The following is a 13,286-nucleotide window of genomic DNA, read 5'->3' as shown; positions in this document are numbered from 1 at the left end:
CGGTTTCCCTCACCAAACTCCAATTTGAATCTTTGGTTTGTAGCAAATTTCACCACCCCAACCTGAAGTTTGGGGGTGGTGGTGTTATGTCCAAAAGTGGGCGGTGGCATAACTACAGTTTTGTGCTCTTTCTAGAACTGTAGTCATAGAAAAGATGGCTCAGTCCCGCCTGGGATCACGCCCGCTCCATGCCTGCGGCACTCCTCACTGGCTGCCTCTCTGAGTATTTACCCTGCCCCCTGTCTCCAATCCAATCCAATCTGGCAGTGTTCCATCTTGCTGCTGGGGCTTACCTGTGAGGAGACCTTGCTGCAAGGACTTTATTAAATTTTTGCTGTATTCCTGTTCTCTTGTTCCAGGTATCTGGGTTGCCTTGCTTTTAGCAGTTTGCTGCTGCTGTTGCTAACCTCAACTTGTTCTAGCTGTTGAATTTCTGCCAGAAGGGTTGGTTGGCAAGTTGCTTACCCCACCTCCCCTTCTTGGACTAAAGAACATAAGGACAGCTCTGCCGGATCAAGCCCAAGGCCTATCTAGTCCAGCATCCTGTTTCGCACAGTGGCCCACCAGATGCCACTGGAAGCCTACAGCAGTAGTTGAGGGCATGCCCTCTCTCCTGCTGTTACACCCCTGCAACTGGTACTCAGAGGCATCCTGCCTCTGAGGCTGGAGGTGGCCTATAACCCTCCGACTAGTAGCCATTGATAGACCTTTTCTCCATAAGGCCTCTCCTTCACTTAAGGCGGCTGTGGGCAAAGGCACAGCCGATGGTGCAGCGGGCGGCCTGCCTGTAGGTGGCTGCCAAAGCTAGTCACCAAAGGGGCCCAGCCTTGGGTATCAGGGCCTTTGGAGGTGAGACTGAGAGCTGGGGGCAGTAATGTTGTTTTGAAAGATATGTTTGGTCTTGAGACTGCCTCTCTGTTGTTTGGCTGAGGGATATATCTTATCTTATTAGGGGGTGGAGAGGTGGGGAGCGTGGCTCCTTTGCAGAATGAAGGAGCGTCTCTGGAATGCATTACAGAGACCTGGTTGGTGGAGTCTAGTGGCCCAGTTTGGTCCCAGCTTCTCCCTACAGGATACTCTGTTGTGGAGCAGATGAGAGGATGTGGGCATGGAGGTGGAGTGGCTGTGGTTTATAAGAAGAGGATATCCCTTACCAAGATCCCTGTCAGAGAACTTCCCTATATTGAGGGTGTTTACTTGAGTCTTGGAACCAGGGATAGATTGGGACTTCTGTTGTTGTACTGATCACCCTGCTGCCCAACAGAACCACTATCCAAGCTGTCAGACTTGGTTTCAGAATTGGCATTGGAGATGCCCAGGTTGATGGTGGTGGGTGACTTCCATGTTCACTTTGGGACTGAACCGTCAGGAGCAAGAGCAGCTCAGGAGTTCATAGTGGCCATGGCAACTATGGGCCTTTCCCAAGTGTTCTCAGGGCTGGCACATGTTGCTGGTCACATGCTTGATTTGGTATTTTGCTCTGATCCCATGGTGTTCCATGGGTGCGGACACTGATGATTTCCCCATTGTCATGGACTGACTACCACCTGGTGACTGTTCAATTTGCAGCTGCTAGTCAACTATGCAGGGGTTAAGGGCCTATTAGGATGGTCTGCCCAAGGAGGCTATTGGATCCAATAGGATTCCAAGAAACCTTGGAGGGCTTTATTGTTGGCTCTGCCACTGATCTTGTTGACACCCTGTTGATGAAATAATGAACTCACTAGAGTGATAGATTCAATTGCTCCTAAGTGTCCTCTCTGACCCACTTCTAAATTAGCTCCATGGCATACGGAAGAACTACGGGAGCTGAAGCGGCTAGGTAGACCACTAGAGTGCTAGTAGAGAAGCACTCGGCTCTAATCTGACAGATTACAGCACAGAGCACAATTGAAGACCTATGCTCTGGCAATACATGTGACAAAGAAGTGATTCTTTGCTACTGTACATGTATTGCATCCTCAGGTTCACATCCAGCGGAATTGTTGAGGCTGGTGAGGGAACTTATACAGGTACCTTCCACTCTGGCTTTGGAGCAATCAGTTAGCCTCTGTAAAGCTTTTAACGAGTTTTTGTGGACAAAATTTCTTGTATTTGAGAAGAAATTCCATTGTTGTATTCCATTGTTGGTGCAGTCTTTAGCAGGGGTATCCAGTAACTCCTCTTGTGTGGTAAGGATGTGCATGGAACTGGCCGGTCTGGTTCGGTTTGAGTCCAGACTGGACTTGAACCCAACTGGGCCAGTTCGGTCTTGCACCCCGTCGAACCCCCTCATTCGGTTTGGTTTGGGGAGGGTTGTGAATGTTTAACAGTGTTAAATTTTTTTTGGTGGAGGTTCCCTCTCCCCCTGCCAGCTTTACTTAAGTGCCCCTCCGGCCGGTTTGGCCGCTTTTCGGCTTTCTTCCGGTGGCCTGGTGGCCATTTTGGAGGCCGTGCGCCTGCGCGATTGGCCTCTGCATGGCCCGGGCCACAAGTTGGTTTGCATATCCCTATTGTGTGGTTATATTGGATCAGTTTCAGTTTGTGACTTCTGAAGACGTGAGCAAGCTGCTTGGAACTGTGTGTCCTACCACCTGTTCTCTCGACCCTTGTGTGACATGGCTTATATTATCAAGCAGGGAGATTGTTAGAGAGGATCTAGTTGAGATCATAAATGCTTCTCTGAAGGAAGGTAGAATGCCTCCTTGTTTAAAGGAGGCAATTAAACCTATTTTAAAGAAGCCTACACTGGATCCCTCAGAGTTGGGCAATTATAGGCCTGTTTCCAATCTCCCGTGGTTGGCCAAGGTGATTGAGAAGGTGGCGGCCTCTCAACTCCAGGCATTGGATGAAACAGATTATCTAGACCCATTTCAAACTGGCTTTCAGGCAGGTTATGGGGTGGAGACTGCTTTGGTCAGCCTAATGGGGCTCCTCAGATGCATCTGGTGGGCCACTGTGTGAAACAGGATGCTGGACTATATGGGTCTTGTGCCTGATCCAGCAGGGCTGTTCTTATGTTCTTATGATGGATGATCTCCAAAGGGGAATTGACAGAAGGAGCATGACTCTGTTGGTCCTTTTGGATCTCTCAGCGTCTTTTGATACCATTGACCATGGTATCCTTCTGGATTGCTTGGGGGACTGGGTTTAGGGGACACTGCTTTGCAGTGGTTCTGCTCATAACTCTTGGGCAGATTTCAGAAGGTGTTACTTGGAGATTGCTGCTCTATGAAGCGATAGCTTTTGTGTGGTATCCCTCAGGGCTCCATTTGGTCTCCAATGCTTTCTATTTATTATTTATTTATTTATTAATCAAATTTTTACACCACCCCAAACTTTCATCTCTGGGCAGTTAACAATAGCATAAAAGAAGTTAAAATATATACAAAAACTTAAAACAATTTAACAATTTAAAAATCACCCACAAATTGAAACCTTAAAATGTTAAAGAACTGAAAAAGCCTGGGTGAAGACTTGGGTTTTCAAAAGCTTTCTAAAAATTGTCAGAGATATACATTAACATCTACATGAAACCATTGGGAGAGATCATCAGGAGATTTGGTGCAGGGTGTTATCGTTTGTTATCAGAGTGATATTTGCTGATGACACCCAAATCTGCTTCTCCATGTCAGCTTTATCAGACAATAGCATAACTCGAGGCAGTAATGGGCTGGATGAGGCATAACAAACTGAGACTGAATCCAAACAAGACGGAAGTGCTCACTGTAGAAAGCCTCAGTTCAGGAAATGGGATAGATCAGGCCTGTTCTGGATGGGGTTACACTCCCCCAGAAGAAACAGGTTGGCAGTTTGGGTGTACTTCTGGACCAAACCCTCTCTGATACCTCAGGTGGAGGTGGTGGCCAGGAGTGCTTTCTATCAGCTCCAGCTTGTTCGCCAACCACATCCTTTCCTGGAAGTGTGTGACCTTAAGACAGTGGTGCACATGCTGGTGACCTCCAGGCTTGACTACTGCAATACTGGGGCTGCCTTTGTATGTAGTCTGGAAGCTGCAATTGATGCAGAATGCTGCTGCCAGATTTGTCTCTGGGACGACCCGCAGAGACCATATTACTCCAATTCTACACTGGCTACCAATAGGTTACTGGGCAAAATACAAAGTGCTGGTTATTACCTACGAAGTCCTTAACAGCTTGTGCTCATGGTATTTAAGAGAACACCTTCTTCATTGTGAACCCAACTGCCTATTAAGATCTTTAGGGGAGGTTCATCTGAGGGTGCCACGAACTCGTCTGGTGGTGACTCAAAGGTGTACCTTCTCTGTGGTTGCCCAGGACTGTGGAATGCACTTCCTGCTGAGATTGGAGCTGTTTCATCCCTCGTGACATTTAGGAAACAACTAAAGGCACATCTCTTCAGCCAAGCTTTTTAGTTAGTTGGTATTTTTATGGATATTTTAATCTGATTTTATGTTTTAATTTTTGAATTCTTGGTTTGTTTTATTTTTAGCTTGCTTTACGCTGTAAACCACCTAGAGACTTCAGTAGTGGGTGGTATACACATTTATTAAAGGAATAATTAAATAAAATAATAAATAATAAATAATAAAGTTATTGCCCAGCAACAGGGATGCTGCCATGTCTCAACCCATGCTTGTAAACCTGTCAAATGGGAAAAACCCATGGGGGCATACCCTCTTCCCACTCGGTCCCATGTTTCTGCCTCCTGGCAATCAGGAGAGAAAGGAGATGGGATGGCAAGATGGGCACTATGTGCTTTGCTCCCCGAAAAGGAAGCAAGAAAGTTGTATGTACACAAGTACATGCAGTCACAATGGCAACATAAATAGGGCAACTCTATTAGATCTCTGGGAAGGCAACATATGGCAGGGTGGCGTTACGTGGGTCTGGGTATAAAAGGAGTTCTTGAGCCATTCAAGAACACACAGGAATTCTTGAATGGCTCAGTCTACTTTTTGTACAATGACATTGGGGAAGTGGGGGCGGGTCCAGCCTCTTCCTGTTGGATTAACATATGTGGTCCCTAGGCTTACTCAGGAGAAGAACCATGCAGTAGGAGGAATTGTTAGGGCCAAGAGATCCAAATTAGAGATGGGCAAGCAAGCTGGAAATCCCCGAATGAAACTCTTGAAAATGATTTCCCCTCTGCTGGCTCCTCAAAGCAAAAAATAAAATAAGGCATTGGCAAACATGGGGCTCCATATGCATGCAGGGTGTCTTTTTCCTGTCAGGAATTTGACTGTTTGGGGAAGGAGGAAGGGGAGTTTTGAGCCTGAGCACAATCAAGGTGGGAACTTCCTCAGTGCAGAGACTGTGTGCCCTCCTCATTTCTGCTCATTTAAATCTGTTCTCACAGTGGAGAACCCCTTTCCTGAATTCTTGACCCATCCTTAATTCAGACATGGAATGAGACTTTCCAATAGGGATGTGCAAAAAATTTTGGGCACAGAACGATCTGTGCCCGAAACGAACAATTTCGGGTGATTCGGGGCCGAACCGAATCACCCCCGATGCCCCCCGAATTTTTCCGGGCACGAGCCGAATCACCCGAATTTCGGGCACAAAAAATTCGGGTGATTCGGTTCATGGTTGATTTTTGGCGATTTTTTAAAGTTTTAGTGACTTTGGGGCAGTTTGGGGGCATAGCATGGGATTTGGGAAAAAGGAGTGGGGTGGGGTGGTAGTGCCTAATGGGTGCAGGCTACCACCCCAATTTCAGGGGGATTGGGCAAAGGGCTGATTTTTGGTAAATTTCTGAAAATTTCATGTCTTTGGGGCAGATTGGGGCATATTGGGGCAGAAAGTGGGGGCTGGGGCAGAATAGTGGGGTGGGGTGGTAGTGCCTCATGGGTGCAGGCTACCACCCCAATTTCAGGGGGTTTGGACAAAGGGGTGATTTTTTGAGAATTTTTGAAGTTTTGGTGACTTTGGGGCAGTTTGGGGGCAGAAAAAACTTCTGAGGTGTGAATTCTCATTCTATCATAGCAAATGAGATTTTTTTCAATTAAACAACTCTCATGACCCCACTTTCACTTTTTCACACTTTCCTTTACTATGAATAATATGAGGAAGTAATCAATTTAGCACACTACACCTTATGAAGACAAACCTCATACAAATAAATTCACCATAATTCACCCCTCTGACCAATCACTCTTAAATTGGGGATGGGTGGTAGCCTCCAGCCATCAGGCACTATCTACCAGCCCACCCCACTCCTTTGGGGCAGATCCACTTTCTGCCCCCAATCTGCCCCAAAGACACCCAAACTTCAAAAATTCTCAAAAAATCAGCCCTCTGCCCAATCCCCCTGAAATTGGTGTGGTACCCTCCACCCATGAGGCACTACCACCCCACCCCACTATTTTGGGGCAGATCCACTTTCTGCCCCCAAACTGCCCCAAAGTCACCAAAACTTCAAAAATTCTCAAAAAATCACCCCTTTGTCCAAACCCCCTGAAATTGGGGTGGTAGCCTGCACCCATTAGGCACTACCACCCCACCCCACTCCTTTTGCCCAAATCCCATGCTATGCCCCCGAACTGCCCCAAAGTCACTAAAACTTTAAAAATTCACAAAAAATCAGGACTTTGCCCAATCCCCCCGAAATTGGGGTGGTAGACTCTACCCATTGGGCACTACCACCCCACCCCAAAATTTTGCCCCTGGGCCCCTTTTTACCCCCCTGAATCGATTCGGATTCAGATTCGGATTAAATCCGAATCCGAACCGAATCAAGGGTGATTCGGGTGACCCAGATTCGGGCACAAAACAGAACGGGGGTGATTCGGCTCGGGTCCGATCCGAATCACCCGAAAATCCGAATTGCACACCCCTACTTTCCAACCCATGGTCTCTACTGTGTTTGGCTGGAATTGGAGACTTGGAGCTGGAGGCGTGAGCCTGAGTGGAAGAAGCTGGGAATTTTTAATTTTTCTTTCTGGGCAGGAGCAGAAAGTTCATGTTATTTATGATAGGTAATCCAATCCAGAGGCTTCAGCTACCTACAGACAATCTTGGAACCTGAATCTCCTGAGAAGCCAGCCCTTGCAGCACTGCATTCCCTGATATCTGCATGCCAGGCTAAACAGGATCAGCTAGAGAGGAGGAGGAGCATCGGATTCTAGGCCATAAGGCTGCCCCTTTAAGGCTTCCGCTCTCCAAGCAGGGAGGTGAAACACAGGGAGAGTAGCCTCAGCTCAGAGGTGTTTAGAACATGCTTCCTAAAGAAATTAGTGTTTCCCCTTCTCTGAATGTTTTTAAGAAGGACCTGAAAACATACCTCTTAGTCAGACTCTTAGTTTGTAGTTTTAAAGCTTCAGGTTTTAGAGTTTGTATTTGTATTTTAAATTGTTTAGTCATACTAATGTTTTGATGGTGGTCTTTAGATTGTGAACTGCCCAGAGACTTTTTTGTATGGGTTGCTATAGAAAGGTGTAAGACCTCACTCTACATCTGATTGCTGTTGGAGCAAGTGTTGCATGGGTCTGTCTGTGATCCTGTAATTTACTTCACATTATGGTCTCTGCTAATGAGATCTGGAGTCCCTGGAAGTTGCAGCAGGTGTGTAAGTAACATCTTATTGGAGACCTTGAATTTTTCTTGCATATCAGACATTGAATTTGAAGATCTAGCTATTCAGAGGATAGGCAGAGATTTGCATTACTTATTCCTAAAGAATATTTCTAAGGCCTTATCCCTAAACAACCATTGCGTTCTTGCTGCAGTCTTCTCCCTTCTTTTGGTAGTATTGCAGCTCTGTCTGCTTAATTTTCTGCTTGATAAAGCAGTCAAACAAGTAGTCTTTAATTTTTCGTTTTTCTTTCCTCATGCCATCCCAATTTCTTAAATGAACTTTTAGCTTTTCAAGACTAGTGGCAGATATTAAGTCTACCTTCCAGTAATGAAATAATAATAAATATGTTTTACATAATTGTGAATGTTTACCATGATGTGCCTTTTGGGCCTAGTTCTCACAGAACTAATAAATATGAGTGCTAATGGTTGAATAACATGATTTTGATTTCTTGGATGGGACTTGAAAGCAGTGCGCACACAGGAAGTCAAGGAGTGGATCCTGGCAAGTCAAGGAATAGATCTTGTTGTGTCCAGGATACAGCCCTCAGAAAATGTTCATTGATCCAAGGTGTACATTTATTGCAAGTGCTTACAGTTCTCTTGCACCAGACAACATTTATCCACACATGGTTACTAGGCCACCGCAGGTAAATATAACACAATCCAGCAACATCTGTCACAATTGTAAATCAAGAACTAAAAGTGTATATGCAAAGCAGATAATTAGGTGAACTCACTTGCAGGCTACCCATCACTATACACATGGGATTTGCCTATTTGCCCATTTGGGTTGCCCATTTGCCCATTTGGGCTGCCCTGGAGTTCTCTTGCCTGCCCCCAGACCCCAGTAGCCTCAGAGAGAAGCATTAGGAGAGGGGAGATTATCATCGCCTTCCCCTTGTTCTTGTTTGCCACCTGTCGAGACTCACAGAGCTGCTCCAGACCAACCAGCTCTCATCTGCTGCCAGCCTGTTCTTAAATGAGCTCCCGCATGTGTCACACTCCCTTTGGGAGGTGGAGCCTCCTGAACAGAGATGATGTATGCGGCGACTTATTTAAGAACAGGCCAGCCAATGAGGAGGGCCAGCAGCAGACAATGAGGGCCAAGGGAGACACGAGAAACATTGGCCTGTCCTTTCTATAGCCCTGCCTTGCGGGGCCCGGTCTAGCATTCAGCTGACATCTGAGGTCATGTCATCCATTGGGAATGATGACCCTGGGGTGTGTGTGTGTGTGTGTGTGTGCGCGCTGTCCCCCAACAGGGTAATACAAGACTGAGAATCTAGTCCCAAATGAATTAATGGCAGAAAACTCAACTCAAAACACCTGCAGAACAGATGTCCCAAGAAAGTGAGCCAAACTACAGGACTAGTATCACACATACATATTGTATATTATAAAGTAGTTCAGCAGTTAAACTAAACAGATGCAACCATGCATACAGACTTATCCATGACACAGTCATATACGCTGAAATCCAGAAACAACACTTTCAATCACACACCATTTCGCACAAGCTCAGCTGTATAATTAGTAAAGGAAGCTGTTCCTGTTCCCTGCATTCTTTAGCAACCACTGCCTGCAGTTCTCTATCCACTCATTCCATGCACAGTTTCCCAATATTCAAGAATGAAAAGGTTCTACAGGTACTGGGTGGACTGATGGGCAAGTGGACAGGCTGTGTGCACAGAGGTCCAATCAGCAGACATTGCCACCAGTTGTTGCTGTGAAATGGCACTACCTGACATTAAGCAGACCAGATGGGAATTTAGTGAAGAGTTTTGGAACCAGCAAGGCTAAGCTCAGCGTTCTTTGAATTTCCTGTTTACCTTGTTAACTTGAAGTCCCCAGATAGAAGTACAGGTTTTAAAATTTAGAATATCTGTAGTGAATATTGATGCTGTTTTTATTCTGCTCCGTTTTGTGCTGATTGAAATTGTGTAGGTTTGTTTTGATCCATTAATTATGATGTTATGTATTTTCAGCCCACTGGAAAGGCTGTGATCATCCAGCATTCCTTGGGTGTGTCCATGTGTCCATTCCCACTATCAACTTCACAACGCCTGGACCAATGTGAACCAAATCAGGTACAGTTGTAGGGACACATAGAGACAACTGAATGGCATAGTTTGTGATGATGTCATCCACTTCGATTCAAGATGGTGGATGTGTAAACATTTGAGACACAAGTGGGCTAACTTGTGAACCATCTAACGATTTGAACCAAATTTGCTATAGCTGTAGGAACACATAGGGACACCTCAGTGGCATAGTCTGTGATTATGTCATCCACCCTGATTCAAGATTTTATTTATTTATTTCTTTTATTTATTAAAACATTTTAATACCGCCCAAAACTTACGTCTCTGGGCGGTTTGCAACAAGATAGTGGACACGTAAACATTTGAGGCGCAAGTGGGCTAACTTGTGGACCTGATTTGAACCCAATTTGGTACAGTTGTAGTGAGTGACACATAGGGACACCTCAGTGGTGTAGTTTGTAATGATGTCATCCACCCTAGTCCAAGATGGTGGATGTGTGACCATTTGAGGTACAAGAGTCTATTTTATGGGAAAACTGTGGTTGCCCTCATTCAGATGTTCAGTTTTTGAAACTGGAGGTCCCTTCACCTCTGGTTTCATGCTCTCGTTCTCTCTCTCTCTCTCTCTCTCTCTCTCTCATATACACCTACCTACCTACTAAACATTTGTTGCATATTAGTTTAACGGTATTGTATAAATAATTGCCTGCCCACAGATTTTTTTTTTAAGTTGTGGCTGATATTTTTCATGTAAGGATGTATTTGAGGCAGGCAAGGGATTACTAGCTCTTATTATATTTGTCTTTAATTTTCTATGTTACAAGTCACCTGCTCAGATTTCCCCCTCCCCCTCATGATAAATTGTATGGACTGCGCCTATTGTAAACAGAAGTGCTGAAATCATGGATTCACTGCACTTGTCTTTCATCCCTGCACTGCCACAATAATGAGAACGAGGGGATAATGACATCAGGGGAAAAAATGCTGGATTAAGTGGGACAGTAAATTAGGCATTTATCTCTCTCCATTGGAGGCCTGTTTCCTGTTCCATTCTGGGTCTCAGCTTAGTTAAAAATAAATCCCATCATATTTCACAAAGCCAGCCCTGCCCAGAGAATTCAGCATATAAGCACTTGCATTACATTAACATATTGCCCAGGAGGACCTGGTTTCCCCGGAAGGTCAGTGTTGAGGTGTATTAGCAAAGAAGAATGGGAATATGGCAGTGCCTTGCCACTGTGTATCTAGCCTAGGGATAAAATTAAGGTTTGAGTCCCTCTAGGCCTTTTTATGTTCCTGTGCTTTAAATTCTGTGTACTTTGAGTACGTGAGAAGAGAGAAGTACAGCTACCACTCTGTACTGTAATTGTCAATGTAACCACTGTTTGTGTTGTAGCTTTTAGCCGGACTATGGTGTTTGACAGCCATCAGTGTTCGCAGAAAGCTGGAGAGGTGTATCTGATACACCTCTTCTCTATAACACACATTTTACACCCTATTGTAAAATGTGTATGTGTGATATAAATGCACACACACATACTGACATGTTCATAGGGTACACAGAAGCATTTTCATTAACATGTGACATGGGTACACAGAAGCATTTTCATTAACATGGACATTTTTTTCTTTTTGCCAGAATAGCATTTGCAGGGATTAGTTATGGGCACTCTATGTCCTTTCAGCACTCAGTTGTGTTGTGCAGACAAGAATGCTGCATACACTTGGCAAATGGTATAGCACAAGATCAGGATCTGTGTGAAAACCTCAAATTCAAGTTCACATTACTGGGTTTAGCATCATGTCTTTAAAATAGAAGTTTTCTCTATTTAGAACTCTGTTTGCCTAAATGTCATCAAAATGGCATGTTTTAGTGTGTTCAGAAGTATTATATGTTTTCTGTCAAACTGTTACTTTACCCAAGGCTTTGGAATAATATGGGTTGCAAGTTTAAATAGAGAAGAGCATTTACTTGTAATGCTGTTCCCCTGCAGATGAGATGCCTTCTGCATCACACTGGACCTCACTGTATATGTACTAAACTCCCAAAGTCCACAGATCTTGCAATAAATGTCTTGATGTGATTGTTTTGTTGCCAAACAATGTTTCAGTCATTGAGTTGGATTCTAACATGCTCTTGCGTGAGTGGAAGTCACTTGGCCTCCCCAGTTCCCAGTAATCCCTCGTTTCTGCTGCAGTGAATTGCCATACCACATGCCATCCATTTCCATACCACATGCCATCCTTCCGGAGGCCCCACCCCAAACCTTTACAAGTGGATTTGCAGGGCAGTGCAGTGGGGCTGCAGCAGTGGGAAGAGGGAGATGAGGAAGTTCCCTTCAGTGAGCAGAATTCAGGGCATCACCCAGCTATCAGGAATCCAAATGCCTTTCCATAAGTAGCATGCCGCTGAAGGGAAATTGTTTTTCCAGTATTTTGTTCCTGGGACATTTATTGCATTTGAAATGTCTGTGTGTGCTATGGTGGCATGATTAAAAATTAAACACAGACAAGCAGTGGAGAGGCTTGGGGGGTGGTGATCTACCTGCAGCACATTTATTCCTCTCTGTAGTTCAGCTCCCAGCCTTGGTTCCCAGTCTATCATGTGGCAACAAGACATTACATGCTACTGAAGTGTGTTTTTGAAATCCCTGTTTTTTCTGCTCAGCCAAAAGATTCTTTCTACTTGAAGTCCACTGGGCTTATGTTGTTCCGCATTCAGTTTTGTCAGCAGTGTGAACATTGTTGTGAACTTGTCATCATGATTCTTTTAGGGCTGTAGGAAGGTTGGAGATGGTCCACCTACCACCACCTTTGAGGCCTCGCTACCACTGCCTACGTGTTTGGGCTGAGTGCCATGAGGTTGAGCTTCTCCTCATCCCAGCCAGTGAGTGCTTTGGTTGGGTGCCTCTGTTCTCTCCCTTGCTCCACACAAGGAATAGAAAGGAAGCACCCAAATGGCGAGCAAAGTGTCCATTGGCTGGAAAGAGGGTGATGGCCAGTGTTCCTGTGCCCTGATGCTAGGCACGGCCCTGAGTTGGCACACTTCTGATGCCAGCATAAGGGGCATGCCCAGCACTGGAACATGGACATGCTGCCTGCTACCCTCTCCCAGCCAGCAAGTGCTGCATTCACCAGCTGGGTGACCCGGGAAGGACTATGGGGCATCCTGGGAAGGGCCCCTGCGGTCTCCCAGATGGTTCCAGACACTAGCGGTTGCAGGACATTTGTCCTTCCCAGTTCAATGGTGGCTATGCTGCTCTCTCTATTTCACTCTCCCTATTCTTTCACTTTCCCTATTTTGCATAAGAAAGAGCAAGTGATGCAATACATTAGCACATTGTCCCATCAATATTCTTCATAAACATTTTAGTTGCTGTGTTTAAGCATCCGGGCAGCATGTTCAAATCTGTTTAATCTCTTGATGAAAAAGCACACACACACACACACACACACACACACACACACACACACACACACACAGCCATTGCTTTATTGTTCGTCTAATTCATTGAGGCTGACATTCTACTGCTCCTGAATTCCAGTCTAACCAGGGCTGGTTTGGATGATATGCCCAAATATCCCAACATAATAATGTGGGGAGGAGCATCAGCATGCACATTTCCCCACCCATTCCACTATCCCACTGCCATGCAGAAGAGTGGTTCAGAGGGGGTGGAAGCTCAGATGTGAGAGGTGGTTC

At 45.3% G+C, this 13,286-nt stretch overlaps 1 long non-coding RNA gene across 1 annotated transcript in view; it reads left to right on the top strand.

Annotated features, from left to right (window-relative positions):
- Window positions 1-9,628, top strand: part of LOC128337602 (uncharacterized) — a 108,706-nt gene extending 99,078 nt beyond the window's left edge. The window contains exon 3 of the long non-coding RNA XR_008312333.1: window positions 9,527-9,628. This is a non-coding gene — a long non-coding RNA (uncharacterized LOC128337602). The remainder of the gene's footprint in view (window positions 1-9,526) is intronic.
- The last annotated feature ends 3,658 nt before the right edge of the window (window positions 9,629-13,286 follow it).

Source organism: Hemicordylus capensis, chromosome 1 (genome assembly GCF_027244095.1).
Source record: "Hemicordylus capensis ecotype Gifberg chromosome 1, rHemCap1.1.pri, whole genome shotgun sequence".
NCBI classification, from domain to species: domain Eukaryota; kingdom Metazoa; phylum Chordata; class Lepidosauria; order Squamata; family Cordylidae; genus Hemicordylus; species Hemicordylus capensis.
This window is presented reverse-complemented; position numbering and strand designations above follow the sequence as displayed.